The sequence below is a fragment of the Pyrus communis genome, chromosome 16 (assembly GCF_041283825.1).
Source record: "Pyrus communis isolate YQ-2024b chromosome 16, ASM4128382v1, whole genome shotgun sequence".
Taxonomy (NCBI): domain Eukaryota; kingdom Viridiplantae; phylum Streptophyta; class Magnoliopsida; order Rosales; family Rosaceae; genus Pyrus; species Pyrus communis.
The window spans coordinates 26,304,423-26,323,013 of record NC_142580.1 but is presented as its reverse complement, the minus strand read 5'-3'; the positions used below and the strand labels follow the sequence as shown (position 1 = coordinate 26,323,013).

General features: G+C 38.9%; 1 pseudogene; it reads right to left on the bottom strand.

Moving 5' to 3' along the window:
* Positions 1–16,652: 16,652 nt before the first annotated feature.
* LOC148690199 (uncharacterized) lies at positions 16,653–17,731 on the bottom strand (annotated as a pseudogene).
* Positions 17,732–18,591: the final 860 nt, after the last annotated feature.

Below are 18,591 nucleotides of genomic sequence, written 5' to 3'. Positions count from 1 at the left end.
AATAATAAGGATAAAGGCCAGTCATCACAAGGACCTCGCAAGATGCAGAGTTTTAAGAGAAGTGGTACTAGTTTTGGTTCTTCTAGTTTGGGCTCGAGTTCCACTGTACCGCGGAGAGGCGGCCGATTTTCAGGAGGTTCCCGATTCCAAAGATAGAGAGATTCGAGCAGTTCAGGTGCTACACTTTGTTATAGGTGCAATAATCAGCATTTCGGGAAGTGTAAACTAGGTAGCAGTGGATGTTTTACTTGTGGCTAGATGGGACATCGGGCTAATCAGTGCCCACAGAGCCAGCAGAAGCCCCAACCTGCCTTACCACTAGCAGTTCCACTTTAGCAGGTTCCAAGGTCTAATGGTTATACCCCGACGGGTTATGGTGGAGCATATCATTATCAAGGTGATATAGATCCATATTCTGGAAGACAATATCAGTACCCACACGATCTGTATCATCAGAGTGGTTACGCTCAGTATCCAGGAGGTTACATGCCATATCTAGGTGGTGGATCATAGTGGTATCCCGGAGGACAATCCCAGAACGTTAAGGTTGCTTCTACCAGTGCTAGATCGACTAGGCAACCTAACCAGCCTGGTTAGGGACGAGTCATGCAAGGACGTGGAAACCAAGGTAATAGAGGTCATAGAGGTCGACAACAGGCGCAGGGTTGTGTCCAGCATATCACTTTGCAGGATGCTCAGAACAACCCCGATCTGATTATGGGTACGTTGAATATTCTTGGCCATTTTGCTAAAGTATTAATTGATTCTAGTGCCACACACTCTGTTATTTCTCATACGTTTGTTCAAACGACGTAACCCTACCCCACACCTCTCGGTTATGAGTTAGAGTTTTCAATCCCTAAAGGTGAGACATGTTATGTTAGCTGGGTATATCAAGGATGTCCTGTTCTGGTGGAGGACATCGTCATGCTAGCTAATCTTGTTCCATTAGATATCGTTGATTTCGATGTTATTCTGGGCATGGATTGGTTATATTACAATCGTGCCAAGATAGATTGTTACGAAAAGGCGGTCACTTTCCATCAACCGGACTTGTCTGTGGTTACCTTTGTGGGTGTACATAGTGGATTAAAACATGGCATCATTTCTGCTATGAGGGCCAAACGGCTATTGAGAAAAGGTTGTCAGGGTTATTTGGCTCATATGGTGTTGAACAAGGATACTCTTATCCGTGTAAAGGATGTACAGTTAGTCAGACATTTCCTGGTGTTTTCTCAGATCATTTACCTGGATTACCACCAGATAGAGAAGTAGAGTTCATTATTGATTTACATCACGTTGGGGAGCTCTAGTTTTATTTGTATGGAAGAAAGATGGGACTTTGAGGCTGTGTATCGATTATTGATAGCTAAATCAGGTAACGATTAAAAACCTTTATCCGTTGCTGCGTATAAATGATATATTTGACCAGCTTCGATGTTCTTGTGTGTTCTCCAAGATTGATTTGAGGTCTGGGTATTATCAATTAAACAGCAGAAGTAAAGATGTTCATAAGACGACTTTTATGACTCGATATTGTCATTACGAGTTCCTCGTAATGCCATTCAGGTTAACGAATGCACCTGCAGCTTTTATTGACCTGATGAATCAAGTATGTAAGCCATACCTCGACAGGTTCGTTATTGTCTTTATTGATGATATTTTGGTGTATTCTAAGTCTAAGGCAAAGCATATTCGACATCTCACCCTAGTTTTGAAGAAATTGAGGGAACACCAGTTATACACTAAGTTTAGTAAATGCCAATTTTGGTTAGATCAAGTGGCATTTTTGGGGCACGTAATATCAACTTAGGGTATTCAGGTGCACCCACAGAAAGTAGCTGCAGTTGAAAATTGGGAGCAACCACGAACCATCACCTAACTACGGAGTTTTCTCGGCTTAACAGGCTACCATCTACAATTTGTTAAAGATTTTTTAACCATAACTTTACCACTGACGAGGTTAACTAGAAAAGATGTTAAATTGGAGTAGGACGATGATTGTGAGTGGAGTTTCTAGCGACTAAAGCATTGTCTCACTCACGCACCTGTTTTGGCACTTCCAGATGACAGTGGTAATTTTGAGATTTATAGTGATGCTTCTTTGAGTGGCTTGGGTTGTGTGTTAATGCAGCATGGCAGGGTGATTGCTTATGCTTCACGACAACTGAAGCCCCACGAGATGAATTACCTCACACATGATCTTGAGCTAGCCGCTATTATTTTTGCCTTGAAGATTTGGAGGCATTATTTATACGGGAAAAAGTGCAAGATTTTCATAGATCATAAAAGTCTCAAGTACTTTTTTCACCCATTAAGATCTTAACCTTCGATAGTAGAGGTGGATAGAATTACTTAGTGACTATGATTGCACAATTGAGTATCGCCCTAATCGTGCAAACTTGGTGGCAAATGCACTTAGCAGGAAATCACGTGGCAGACTTAATACTTTACATGTTTGTTGTGTCCCTCTTCTCACAGAATTGAGATCTACTAGAATTGATTTGGGAGTGGTAAATCGAGAAGAAGCCATACTTGGAAGTTTTCGAGTCAAACCAATCTTGATAAATCATGTTCTCGAGCCTCAAATGAATGATGAGGAATCTTAGGAGTTAATTTAGGCAGTTTCAGAAGGGAAAAAGAAAGATCTCAGGATTCAGGAATCTGATGGCATGCTTATGCAGGGAAGTCGAATGTATGTGCCGAATATTGCAAAACTAAAGAAAGATATTCTTGATGAGGCGCATATATCGGCCTATGCGATGCATCCTGGGAGTACCAAGATGTATCACACTATTCGACCTTTCTACTACTGGCCTGGCATGAAAATAGAGATTGCTGAATATGTGAGTTGATGTGCAATTTGTCAACAAGTCAAAGCTGAGAGAAGGAAACCTTTTGGATTAATGTAACCATTTCCCGTTCCCCAGTGGAAATGGGAAAATATTACCATGGATTTTGTGTATAAGCTTCCTCATACACGAAATGGTTATGATGGCATCTGGGTGATAGTGGATCAACTTACTAAGTCAACACACTTTACACCAGTTCGAGATAACTATTCTTCAAGCTGATTAGCCGAGCTATTTATATCAAGGATTGTTTAATACCACGGGGTTCCGGTTAGTATTATTTATGATCGAGATCCTAGGTTCACTTCTAAGTTTTGGGTAGCCTTCCAAGAAGCTCTTGGTTCGAGATTGCTTTATAGTACGGCGTACCATCCACATACAGACGGCCTGATAAGACCATATTTATGTGACTTAGTTAGCTTGTTTTCTTGCATTTACATAGTTAGTTTTTATTTATAGTGATTTAAGCTATTTTTGTGTGTTTGTAGGTTCAATTGACAAAGTTGGCAACAAAGTGCAATTTGGAGCATTTTAGAGCAGTTTTGGACGTGGAATGGATTGCACATGCATGGAGCAAGGTGGATGGACGAATTTGAAGATCAATAGAGGCTAGGAATGTGCTTAATATCTGGAGAAACAAATTTGGAAGCATTGAAGATAAGGAATCAGCTACAAAGAAGGAACATTATCCAAACAGCCTTATATTATCCAAACCTTATCTAACCTTATCTTATCTTATCCTATCCTAATCTTTTCCTACCTTAATTTCAGCTGCAAAGAAGACTCATTTTCACATTAAATCACCTAGATATTAGGTTCTAGAAGCCCTATTTTCGTGCCCTAAGTTTATGCCACATGTAACCCTTCTAGAAGTCATAGAATCTGCCACAAGGACCATTCCTTGTCCTCCTTAGAATCTGATTGAAAGTGTCCTTGTTCTTTGGTGATTTGGAGTCCTAATTCCTCTATTTTCAGCCTAATTTCATGCCTACCCTTCACCCTATAAATACATGATGCCGCAACACTCATCAGGACCACCCTCTACCAAAAATTCACACCACACCTCAAGAGCCTAAATTCAGAAAATCTCCATTGTGCCACAACAAGGAAGGAAGGAGGAGCCACTTGGAGCCGTGCCATCACATTCAAGTTTGGATTGCTGGAACGTCCTAGGTGTATTCTATCTTTTGCTTTCAATGTTTAATTTAAGTTATCTTTGTTTAAGTGCGAACATGAGGAGCCAAACTCGTTTTAGCTAGAGGTGGATTCAAAGCCATGAATATATGATTTCTTCCAGTTATTGTTTCGTAAAACATGAATGCGATTTACTTATCTATTTGATTGATAACTTATTCTTGTATGTTGATTAAGGGTGCACACTTTGTTTGCATGCATGAATTTGATGCTAGAGTATAAGGGAGTTTCACCTAATCGTTATGAACTTATATTTACAAGTAGTGGAAGTCAATAGTCATGATTGTGTTAAGTAAATCCTTGGTATGAATTCATGTTTTTCATAGTTACGAATGCCTCATCAATGCTTATGGTTTTCAAAGAACTTAATGACCTTTGATATGTCTTTCCATCATGCTTTTCATAGTTAGGGAACTTGATAAGGATAATTTGGTTGTGATGCGTATTCCATCCAATTCAATGAATTTAGGAAAATTTGATAGTTAATTTGTGCTTTTCACGATTAATTTGGGGCATTGTCATCCATGGTTTAAAGGAATAATAACTGGAAATCGATTTGTGTTGCATATATGTCATGTGTGGAGAAGGACCCTCTAGCTAGCCATTCACCCATTTAAACACCCAATTTCGTCCAAATTGTTTAGAGTCTTTAAATATATTTGTTTTTACTTAATTTTGTCCAAATCAATCCCCCCTTCAATTAAGTGTGTTAGATTAGTTAGAAACATGTTCAAATCTGTCCAATTTAGTATTTTCAGTCTTTTTAGTTAAAATTTGTCCAAATTACTCCTTAGGTCCTGTTTTGAGTCAATTTAACTTAGTTTGTGTGTTTTGAGTCTATTTAGCTTGTTTTGAGTTGTTAGAGTCTAGTTTTCTGTTTTTGAGTCTAGTTTAGTGTGTTAGAGTTTAATTTGAGTAGATTAGCAGTCCTTCTAATCCCCGGTCTAAAACGATCCCTACTTTCATATACAACAATCATAGGGTTTTAATTTGAGTGTTAGAATATTTCACATCACGGCCAATCTGAGAGAACTATCTAGACACTTGAAGATATGCTGGATCTTCGGTACTGCAGTTTGGCGACGCTTAGCATAAGCGTTTGGATTTGATTGAGTTTGCCTACAGTAACAGCTACCATTCTAGTATTGGTATGTCACCTTTCAAGGCACTTTATGGTAAGTCATGTCGCATTCTAGTATTGGTATGTCACCTTTCAAGGCACTTTATGGTAAGTCATGTCGCATTCTAGTATTGGTATGTCACCTTTCAAGGCACTTTATGGTACGTCCATTCTAGTTGGCGAGAGGGTGTTAGTGGGTCCTGAGATTGTTGATGAGACTACCCAAAATATTCAGGTAATTAAAGCTAACTTGAAACGAAAGCGGCCCAGGATCGATAGAAGAGTCTTGCTTATTAACATGCCACTAACAGAGTATATAAAGTTGGAGATTGGGTATTTCTAAAGCTATCTCTGTGGAAAGGCATGGTATGATTTGGTAAGAAAGGTAAGTTAAGTCCTCGATACATTGGACCGTACCAGATCACCGAGCGAGTCGATGAAGTCGCTTGCAGACTTGAGTTACCTCCAGAACTATCAAGGGTGCACGATGTTTTTCATGTCTTTATGCTTTGTCATTATGTCCCTGATCTATCACATATGATACCTCCTCAACCGTTAGAAATTAATCCAGATTTGACATACGATGAGGAGCCAGTAATGATTTTAGATTGGAAGGATAAGGTTCTTAGGAACAAGACTGTGCGCATGGTGAAAGTTTTGTGGAGGAACCATTCAGTGGAGGAAGTCACTTGGGAGATGGAGGATCGTATGCGAGATTTATATCCATGCCTATTTTATGGATATTAATGTGTTGTTATGTTAGTGTACAGAAATTTCAGGGATAAAATTTTCTTTAAGGGGGGTAGGTTGTGACAACCTGTCCCAAATAAATACATATCTTATCCTTGAATGTGTGAAAATGATGATTATGCCCTCGTTGACTGGGTGACATGGATGTACGTATATAGTTTTAAATTATTTTTCCTGCTGATGTGATTAAATTGTACTCGACGTCACGAGAGCGTTGACGTGAGCTAGGCTCGAATCAAAGTTATAACGAGAAAGTTATGAATATTTAGGTGCGTAAACGGGTAAATTTTGGACTAATTATATGGGCACCTATTCTTTTGGGCCCAATCAAATCATATTATTTTCTTCTGTTGCCTAATCCCGTAACACACACACACACACATACAACCTCACCCTCTCATTCCTTCTCGAATATTCTCTTGTCCGTACAACCGAGAGACCATCACCTATAACCCTAACCAAACGTCATGGATCGAATTGTTGAAATCCACCATCGTATTCCTCGTAACCTCACGAGTTGAGTGATACCACTTGGCCATGGAACGGGTCACGGGAACGTGAGAACTCTCAAACTCTGACGACGTGGTTTTTGCTCCATCGTGACGGCCATCATGCCTCGATTCCAGTCGGGGTATGTCATAAATTTGGTCTAAATTTCATTTGCAAAATAAAAGGAAAAAGAAAAGGGACTAGTGCACTATTGGTATTTGGATAAACATCTCGATTACATTTTTAATCCAAACTTCTTGCACCATCACATTTTAATCCAAAATCAAATTTAACCATTTTCAAGTCACATGTATTCTAATGTCAAACTCCAAACTTCCAATCTACATATTCTAATGTCAAATTGTGGAGTTTTAGATTTATGATAACAAGTCTAACATAGTACAACAAGAAAACATTCTCTCATGAACTGTATTATAGAGTGTTAGATTTATGATAACAAGTCTGACACAATGCCTGATTCAAATGTATCATACTGTTTTCACTTTGAAGCATATTGGTGAAGGTAAAGTTTGGTGGGGAACATGACCAATTGTAGTTGGGACTCTGAAGGAAAAATGAAAATCGTAATATATAAATATTGAGAACACCAACACAAATTTCAAACCTATAAACTTGTTTACCTGATTAGATAAAGGCAAACTAGTCTGGACATTGGCGGTTGACAATCTCGTGGTTGGATAGAACTACAAACATTGATACGAGAAATCTTGCCCAAAATATAAACCAGTTTACCTAATTAGGTGAAGGGAAACAAGCATGGGAATTGGCAGTTGGCATGCTCATAGTTGGGTAAAACTACAAAAAATTTATAGATATTGAATATGAATAATTAAACAAAATGTATATGGAAAAACCTAATCAACTTTTAAGGCAATAACTCTGTTCCGATGAGGCTGACGGCAAGGAAGTGTGAGAAAACAACTTCAACTTTTAATGTTTTTACTTTAAGAAACAGAGAAAATGAGGGAATTCTTGTTATTTTTCAAAGAAAGAAAAAAGGGAATTGCTTGAGTCTGTGAAACTTCCCTCAATTTTTGAGACATTGACAGCGGTATAATGGATGATGTAACAAAGTTAAAAGGGCATCTTTGTTTTTGACTTTTCAGCTTCTCCAGGTATGATTAAATGAGCAAATGAAAAAATATAGCTGTCAAAATTTAATAGGTTGGGAACACCACCTGACTTATTGAGGTGTGTGTTCCCGTCACCCCTAAAAATTTCTTCGTTGGATCTCTGGATAAGGGTAGGCAGATGGAGGTGCTTACACGTGGTCAACTGGTGGTGGTTACGTCAATACCACGTCAGCTGGTGCGTTAGCGTCCAGGCGGCACGTGGACAGAGCAGGACCCATCGTAGGTTAAGAGTGCGAATAAGGAAAGCAATGTGGAAATGAAAAAGAAATGGAAGCAGATGGATGTGTACTTGGAGAATCTGGATCCTTTTTGTAAGGATTCTAAGGATCCGTGAATCATGTCAGTTTATCGTACATCGTGCAGTAAAAAATTATTTGAAATTTTTTTATTTAAAATTAAACACAAATAGTACTTGACAAAAATTGACCGCACAATGTACGATGAACATACATGATTCACGGATTCAGAGAGGATCCTATTGGGTACTTGGAGGGGTAGAGTGGAGAGATGTTGAAGGCCATACAAACAGGAAGACAGTGATCATTGCGTTATCACAACACAATCTTAGTGAACACAAACAAATTCTCCACTGTCCACACAGCACAGCTCGGTTCTTCTACAGGTTAAACCGAGTGATACTGTTTGGATTCAATTTTACACGAGTAGGCCATATAATTGAGGTAGTTAGTGAGTGGAGTTCTAGACCATTAATTATCTCTTAATGATGAATTATGTTGACATTTTCTCGTAAATTGGATGCAAAATATATCATTGATTTGGAAGTAAACAATACAGTTCAAGTTGAATTAGGACTCTTATCACATGGTATGGCTTTGGATATGGTGGTGATGATAGGCTTTAGCCTATGGTAAAAAGTATACATGATAGGCTAAACCTATAGATGAAATAGAAAGGGTAATTTTATAAGGAGATCAAAATTTTAAACTAAATTTATACATCAAATAATGTGTCATTAATAAAAATTAATTACGTTAATTATTTAAGTAATAATTCAATCATTAGTAATCACATCATTTAATTTCCAAATTTAATTTAAAAAATTTAGTTGTTATGGCATTAGTGACTCGATGTGACAGATGGTTATCATGCATGCATGGATATGAAGGTTATGAAATGATGGCAGATAATGATTATACTTTGCAATTGATTTGCATGGATAAGACAAACATGAAAGACGGAGCGTTTTATGGTTTTCATGTGGAAGATTATTGCACCTGCACATGAGAATTATCCTAAGGATACTTTTAAGGGGAACATTTTTTCTCACCACTATAACTATAATGTATACTTATTATAAACCTAATTATTTGTCACGTGTTATTTCATATAACTCTAGTTAACTTTCACATTAAATGTTACTTTTTGAATAAATAAAAAAAAAATTAACTAAGGTTAAATGAAAGGGCACGTGGCAAATAATTAGATGCATGATGAACATACACCATAGTTTATAGTGGTAAGCAAAAATGCTTGCAATTCCAAGTGCATGCAGATCAGCGATGTGTGAAAAAGAGTAAATGCATTGATTCGGTTGGCATCAGGATAATATTTCACGAGTCGGATTCTACGATGGTACAACGTGTCAAGTAGTTTCCTTCTATAAATCCAAGGCGTTTTGCAACTTTCAAGGGACCTTCAACACAACACACAAATTTGCCCTGTACAATTTCTCACTATACACAAAACCCTCTCACCTTTGAGAAAACACTGACCTTCCTAACTTTGTTAAGCGTATCTATCAATTTGTATAAACAGCTCTGTGGTTGACAACTGGCGACATCTCTTAGTTTAGTAGAAACAACTCTGTAGCCATAGAGTCAAGTAATCGTGGAGTATCTTCTAGTTTGAATAAATAGCACTACTTCAAGCTCGGTTGACTATCTATCCAAGTCTCTACCAACAAGGAGTCTTTAAGTCCTTGTTGAAGGAGGTCATCTCATTAGCTTTCTTGGTGAAGTGAGGTGTTACTAGGTTATGTTGTTCGGCACATTGAAAGCTGAACTTATTTTATGATTGGATATTCACAAGTACATTTTAGAATTCGGTATTCCGATGGTCAAATCACATTTGCAATCAAGACACTTATCTCTTTTGAGTATTTGTGTTCATACAATATGGTACCGATTTGGCGCACTTATATTTGCACAAATATAATTGAAGCAGCCAACACCACCACCACCATCACCACATTCATTTTTGAACTTCGCAACGCATTCGACACCACCACCACTACATTCATTTATTCATGAACCGAGCTCGGTCGTCCAGTTGACATGCCTTGCAATTAACTAAATGATGTAGTTAGCTCATTAGCTATTCGGCCTACGCGCCACATATGCTAAGTGGTATTTAGGGTCAACATATACATAAAAATTTACGTGAAATGAGTACATCGTCATATGGACATTTTGATTCAATAACATAATGTCATGTGTTGATAAACTTATATATCATTATTTTAACGAAACATAATATTAAAATGGCGGTAAACTTGTTCCATATAAGTTGTCTTGACTTGATTCTCCGATTTAATTATGCATAACCTTTCATCTTTTAAGACTTTCACCATTTCAAAAAAATAATTTTTCTTCAATAGTTCGAGACTACTAAGTATTCCGAAAAAAAAAAAAAAAATTCATCCCTTATGAATAAAATACCATTGAACGAGTGCATTGCCACTTGAGTGAAGAAGAGAAGGGCTTTGTATAGAAACCCTTGAGTCGTGTTTGTCAACCATTATTTCATTCTATTTATGTATTCAAGCTCAAAAGAACATAATAAAGAGTGAAAATTGACTTCAAAAAAATTAAATTGTTAAGATTAAAAAAACAAAATTATTTGATAAACTGAACTACATAAGACAAACTCTGGATAATATCTAAAAGTAAAAATAATTGTTATATTGACACACCCCGACCGAAATCAAGGCGTGCTGGCCATCACGCGAGGGTGACATAGCCATGTGCACAGTACGAAAGCAATATTAATATAAAAAATGTGAATAAATAAAAACCAAACTAACTAGAACACTAGATAAGATAAGGTGCAAGACAAAATAAGTGTGAATTCACAACCAGAGCATAAGTAGCCCAAGTACAGTCTAGCAGGATGAATGCTAATTATACAACACCCAAAGGTGACCATACAATGGTGATAATTTGTTAGAGCTGTCATGGATTCCTCGCAAGCCACTAAAAGAGCACTCCTAACTAAAACCTGGAATGACGCAAAACGGAAAGTGTGAGTGGGCAAAATCAAAGCTTTTCAAAACCATTTCAATTATCAAAGATAGTAACCCCTAGTTGTAAAACCTGTATAATTTCCCAAAAGATAGAATACATATCTATACCACAACCATGCTCAGAATAGCAAATATGCCATGTTTAATATCTCAGCATAAAAATATGTAAGCCAGGTGCTATAAATCAATGCAAATGATATGTCAGCCGGAGCCACCTAACGTGACCTGTACGGCTGAATCTAGAGCTAATCCATCTAGCCGGAGTCACTTAACGTGACCTGTAAGGCTCAAATCCACATCTCAACAAATATACCTGCACACGAGTCGAAACCACCTAAATTGGTCTGTACAATAGGACTAGGTGTAAATAAATACGCTTAAGTGCTACGATCATGTGAAGACTGCGAATAATCATGGGTCACCTACGAGTCGGAACCACCTATAGTGGTCTATTACGACAGGACTGTGCACTTAACTTGGATCCAAGGTGAGCGTATGGTGCGGGAGGTGAACATCACATGAAGGACTGTGCCCTAACCACGGGCGGGAGCACTAACACCAGGTTGCAATTTTATGAGCTCTCAACACATCTCACATAATCATCAATACATAAATAATCTACAACTCACCTGGTACTTACCTGAGCATCCACAGTGTCAAATCACATTTATGCATACTATATTAATTCAATGATCTACGTATAAATCAATATGCATGCCATTTCTAAACATAATTTCATTTAAATCGATTTTCTGGGAAAAATCTCAAGTATATAGGTATATACGGAAAACCAAAAGTCCACTCACTGGTATGTGGAAGGGTCGTAGCCCCCAAGCCTCGATTGACTACGCTCGTCCTAAGGATAGGTCTCACCTATATGCGAAACAACTATATAAACGTTAATTTAAAGCACATAAACGAAACTAGCTAATAACTTCTCATACATTGCTCAAATGGGGTGTTTAATATACCAACGTGATCTACTCAACACAACGAACATCCCCATATTTTTAGAAAATTTTTCCAATCACCTATGCGCCTTCACGCGCCGGCCAAGGCACGGCCACACACAGGCACATGCCTAGCACACGTACGGAAACCCTAACGGTGTTAGGGAATATTCTGTCCAAAAATGGAATATACCGTTAAATATTCTTGACGCCATTAATAACGCCATTAGTATATTCCGTCAAAGTTGACGGAATATTCTTCTCCTTCTCCGGTGATCCTCGCCAGAGCCGCCGTCTACGTCGTCGGAAACTGGAAAAACTTCTAATCGTCATATCTTCTTCATTTTTCAACCAAACTTCAAGAAATTTGTACCAAAATGAAGCTTACAAACAAAACCTTACCACTTTTCGGTCCTCAAACTCACGGAATCTCACCGGAAAAATCACGATAATCCAGCCACCTCTGCAATTTGTCAAACCCAATCTTCATAACGTCTAAAACCTTCCAAAATTCTTCCCTAAGCTTTGTGAAGAAGTTCTAAGGCTCTCTAACACTTCCAAACTCAACAAAACCTCTTCGATCACGATGGATGAACAGTGGATCTCATCGGGGCTTTTTGGTTCTTGAGTAAATGAAGTCTTCACGTCCAACTAACTATATGGATGAGCTCCTGGGCTCACAAGGAACACATAAACAACCTCATCAACGTCGATTCGTGCATGCAAGGGTTAATTTGAGAGTTGTCCGTAGAGTTGTACGGAAATGGAAGAAAAATCCGAAGGGAAGGAGAAAGAAGGTCAACGGGTTGATGTGTGTGTATGAGTGTGTGGTCCAGGTTGCAGCCAACCAAAAACAAAGAAAATCTAAGTTCTAATTGGGTCCCAACCATTAGGACTTAACATATTTGGTCCACATCCAAAGATTAAACTATAAAACACCACATAACGTTCATGGGAAAAATCGTCATTCCATGCTAGCAAGGATAAAATAATATACTCATTCGGGACGGGCTGTCACAACCTACCCCCTTAAGAAAATTTCATCCCCGAAATTACACAACAACAACAAACAAACCGCTAGTAATCATAAAACAAGCGTGGATACAACTTTTTCATATGCTCCTCTGTCTCCCAGGTAGCTTCCTTCACCGAGTGATTTCTCCACAAAACTTTCACCAACGCACTGTCTTATTCCTTATAACTTTATCTTTCCAATCCAAGATTGTCACTGGTTCCTCATCATAAGTCAAATCTGGATTAATTTCCAAAGGTTGAGGAGGTATCACATGTGACGGATCTAAAACTTAATGACGAAGCATGGAAACATGGAACACATCATGCACTTTAGACAGCTCTGGAGGCAACTCAAGCCTGTAAACAACTTCACCGACTCTCTCAGTGATCACATATGGTCCGATGTACCGAGGACTTCGCTTACCTTTCTTCCCGAACCGTACCACACCTCTCCATGGTGAAAGCTTTAAAAATACCCAACCACCCACTTTATGTCAATGGCATGTTTATCTGCTAAGCTCTTATGTCGATCTCGGGCCACTTTCAGGTTAGATTTAATCACTTGAATATTCTGAGTAGTCTCCTCCACTATGTCAGGGCCTTCCAAAACTCTCTCGCCAACCTCAGACCAACACAATGGTGTACGACAAGATCTACCATAAAGTGCCTCAAATGGTGCCATACCAATACTTGAATGAAAACTATTGTTATAGGCAAATTCCATCAAATCCAACCGCTTATGCCAAACATCACCAAATTGTAAAACTGAAGATCTCAGCATATCCTATCTGATTGTCCATCTGTCTGAGGATGATATGTTATACTATAAAGTAATCTCGAACCAAGAGCTTCCTGGAATGCTACCCAGAACATAAAAGTAAACCTGAGATCACGATCCGAGACAATACTAACTGGAACTCCATGATACGTCACAATCTTCAATATAAATAATTCAGCTAATCGGCTTAAAGAATACTTCTCCCTCACTGGAATAAAATGTGCTGACTTAGTAAGCTAATCAATTATCACCTAAATGCCGTCATAACCATTATGTGTACGAGGAAACTTGTACACAAAATCCATAGTAATGTTTTCCCATTTCCACTGTGGAATGGGAAGTGGCTGCATTAACCCAAAAGGCTTCTTTCTTTCTACTTTGACTTACTGACAAATGACACACCTACTCACATACTCAACAATTTCTCTTTTCATACTCAGCCAATAATACAATGGTCAAATGGTATGATACATTTTAGTACCTCCAGGATGCATCGCATAAGCCCAACAGTTTGCTTCATCCAAAATTTCTTTCTTTAATTCCATATTATTCGGCATGTACAATGTGTTCTCCTGCACAAGCATGCCATCAGTCTCCCGAACTATGAGATCTTTCTTTTTCCCCTGACTTCTTGCTTCAATTAACTCCTGGATTTCTTCATCATTCATCTGAGCCTCGAGCACATGATCAATTAAAATTGGTCTAACTTGGAAATTAGCAAGTAAAGCTTCTTTTCGAGCTTCCACCCCTAACTTCACTCTAGTGGACCTCAAATCAGCAAGAAAGGGAATATGACAAGTATATAAAGCATTAAGTCTAACTGGAGTCTTCCTACTAAGTGCATCAACCACCATATTTGCACGACCAAGATGATACTCAATCGTGCAATCATAATCACTTAGCAACTCAATCCACCTTCGCTATCAAAGATTAAGATCATTCTGAGTAAAAAGATACTGGAGACTTTTATGATCCGTATAAATCTTACATTTTTCACCATAAAGATAATGTTTCCAAATCTTCAAAGCAAAGATAATGGCTGCTAATTCTAGATCATGAGTAGGGTAATTCATTTCATGAGGCTTTAATTGTCATGAAGCATAAGTAATCACCCTACCATGTTGCATCAACACACATCCCAAACCATTCAAAGAAACGTCACTATAGATCTCGAAATTTCCACTATCATCTGGGAGCGTCAAAACAGGTGCATGAGTGAGACAATACTTCAACTGCTGGAAGCTCTGCTCACAATTATCGTCCCACTCAAATTTAACATATTTCCTTGTCAATCTCGGTAGTGGTAATGCAATAAATGAAAAATCTTTAACAAACTGTCGATAATAACCTGCTAGACCAAGAAAACTCCATACCTCCGTGACAGTTCGGGGCTGCTCCCAATTCTCAACGGCTGCTACCTTTTGAGGGTCCACCAAAATACCTTGGGCGGATATAACAAGTCCCAAAAATGCCACTTGATCTCACCAAAATTAATATTTGCTAAACTTAGCATACAATTGGTGTTCTGTCAATTTATTCAACACCAAAGTGAGATGTCGAACATGCTCTGATTTAGACTTAGAGTATACCAGAATATCGTCAATAAAGACAATGACAAACCTATCTAAATATGGTTGGAATACTCGATTCATCAAATCCATAAATGTTGCAGGTGCATTAATTAATCTGAATGGCATCACAAGAAACTCATAATGACCATATCGAGTCCTAAAAGCCGTCTTAGGAACATCCTCACTTTTAATCTTCAACTGATAGTAACTAGACCTCAAATCAATCTTAGGAAATACACAGGCGCCTCGAAGCTAATCAAATAAATCATCTATACGCGGCAATGGATAACGGTTTTTAATTGTTACCCGATTCAATTGCCTATAATCAATGCATAGCCTCAAAGTCCCGTTTTTCTTCCTCGCAAATAACATTAGAGCTCCCCATGGTGAAATACTAGGCCGAATAAAACGTTTATCAACTAATTCCTACAACTGAATCTTCAATTCCCTCAATTCAGTAGAAGCCATTCGATAAGGAGTCAAAGATATAGGATCCTTACCTGGAAGCAAATCAATTGTGAATTCCACATCTTGGTCTAGCGGCAATCCAGGTAAATCATTAGGGAATACATCAGGAAAATGCCTGACAACTTTTACATCTTCCACACTACTAGGAGCAACATCATTCAACACCACATGAGCTAAATATCCCTGGCAACCTTTTGCTAATAACCTTTTTTCTCTCACAGTAGAAATAACGCCATGCCTCACCCCACTCTGCTCACCCACAAAAGTAACCATAGGTAATCCAGGACGATGGACAGTAACTGTTTTCCCATAGCAATCTATATTGGCACGATTATAATGCAACCAATATTTGCCCAAAATCACATCAAAATCAATAATATATAACGGGATAAGGTTAGCTGGCATAACTATATCCTTCACCATCACTGGACATCCTGGATATACACAATCAACATAACATCTCTCCCCTCTAGGCATAGCAAACTCTAAATCATACCCTAGAGGTGTAGGATGAGGTTGTGTCACTTAAGCAAATGTATGAGAAATGACAGAATGCATAACACCACAATCAATTAAAACACTAGCAAAGTGACCAAGAATGTTTAACGTACCCATGATCAAGTCTGGATGACTCTGAGCATCCTGCTGAGAGATATTGTTAATACGTCCTTGGGCTTGTTGTTGTCCCCTACGACCTCTACTAGCTTGATTATTTCGCCCCTGCACACCACGACCTTGACTTGGCTGACCAGGTTGCCTTGAAGATCCTGCACTACTGGAAGCAATCTCTATTTGTTGGGGCTATCCTCCCTAGTACCATTGAGATCAACCAGCTGGAATGGGAGGATACGGCGTATAACCTCCAGAATATTGAGGATACCCACTCTGATAATAAGCATCCTGGGAATACTGATACTGCCTTGAAGTATAAGGAGCGGCGCCACCCTGATAAAGGTAAGCACCACCACGACCCATCTGACCATAACTACCAGACCCTGTAATTTGCTGGATCTGTGCTGGTGGTGGCAAGGAAGGCTACTGGGGCCTCTGCTAATTCTGAGGGCAATTTATAGCTCTATGCCCCATTTGACCACAAGTAAAACATCCACTGCTGCCTCTCTTACACTCCCTAAAATGTTTATTATTACATCTGCGACACAACGGAGCACTTCCTTTACTAGCATCCCCCTGTCTCTGGAATCTAGGACCCCCAGAAAATCCACCACCTCTTCTCTGACCAGTGGCACTAAAACCCCCGCTGGAAGAATTGGAACTAGCTCCACTTCGCTTAAAACCCTGAGTCTTGCGAGGTCTTTGAGATGATTGACCTTTCCCTTTATCATCTCTCTTTTGATTACCGTCATTTTCTTCTTCCTCTTCACTTTCACTAGGCATATTCTCTGAATCCTCAAGCCTCAACAAAATCTCATAGAACTCCTGGTAAGAAGCACAAGGAATAGTGGTCGCCATAGAACGCCACTTCTTTTTAATACCCAATCTGAAACAACGGAGCATCTCAACCGGATTAGCAGCAACATTCGGATGATAACAAGACAAGTCAGTGAATCTCTTAAAATACTCATTCGCTGTCATCTTCCCTTGTCTCAATTGAGTAAATTCTTACTTCTTGCGGTCAATATACTGAGGGGAATAAAACTTTTCTAAAACAACTATTTAAACACTTCCCAGTCAGCAATTTCCTCTGAGGTCAACTGATAAGCCTCCTGTTCCCACCAGGATACTAGTTCTTTACCTAAGAACCATGTAGTCACCTCGACCCACCTTTCAGGAGGAAGATTCCCTTGACTTTGCATCACTCGAAAAGTCTTTTCAAGATGATCGAGCCACCACTCTGCTCCTTTATGTCCTTCATTACCCTCAAACTTATCCAACTTCAAATTATACATAGTCTTTAGGGGAGTCCTCTGAGGAGGGCAAAGCAAAGACTGAATAGCATGAGCTATAGCTTCTCCTAACTGAGCTATATCGGGGAAACTAGGCTCAGCTGAATGACATGGCTCTCTACGAGGCACCATAATTCTGACAGAAGACACCAAAATAATTAAAATATTCACAAAATATGCAGGATTGCCAAACCTAGGCTCTGATACAAATCTAACACAACCCGACCGAAATCAAGGCGTGCTGGCCGTCACGCGAGGGTGACGTAGCCATGTGCATAGTGCGGAAGCAATATTAATATAAAAAATGTGAATAAATAAAAACCAAACTAACTAGAACACTAGATAAGATAAGGTGCAAGACGAAATAAGTGTGAATTCACAACTAGAATATAAGTAGCCTAAGTGCAGTACAGCAAGACGAACACTAATTATACAACACCCAAAGGTGACCATACAATGGTGATAATCTGTTAGAGCTATCGTGGATTCCTAGCAAGCCACCAAAAAAGCACTCCTAACTAGAACCTGGAGGGGCGCAAAACAGAAAGTGTGAGTGGGCAAAAACAAAGTTTTTCAAAACCATTTCAATTATCAAAGATAGTAACCCTCGCTGTAAAACCTGTATAATTTCCCAGAAAATAGAATACATATCTATACCACAACCACGCTCAGAATAGCAAAATTCACAAATATGCCATGTCGAATATCTCAGCATAAAAATATGTAAGCCAGGTGATATAAATCAATGTAAATGATATGTTAGCTGGAGTCACCTAACGTGACTTGTATGGCTCAAATCCACATCTCAACAAATATACCTGCACACGAGTCGGAACCACCTAAAATGGTCTGTTCGACAAGACTAGGTGTAAATAAATACGCTCAAGTGTTACGATCAAGTGAAGACTGTGCGAATAATCGCGGGTCACCTACGAGTCGAAACCACCTATAGTGATCTGTACAACAGGACTGTGCACCTAACTTGGATCCAAGGTGAGCGTATGGTGCGAGAGGTGAACATCACATGAAAGACTGTGCCCTAACCACAGGTGGGAGCACTAACACCATGGTGCAGGTTTATAAGC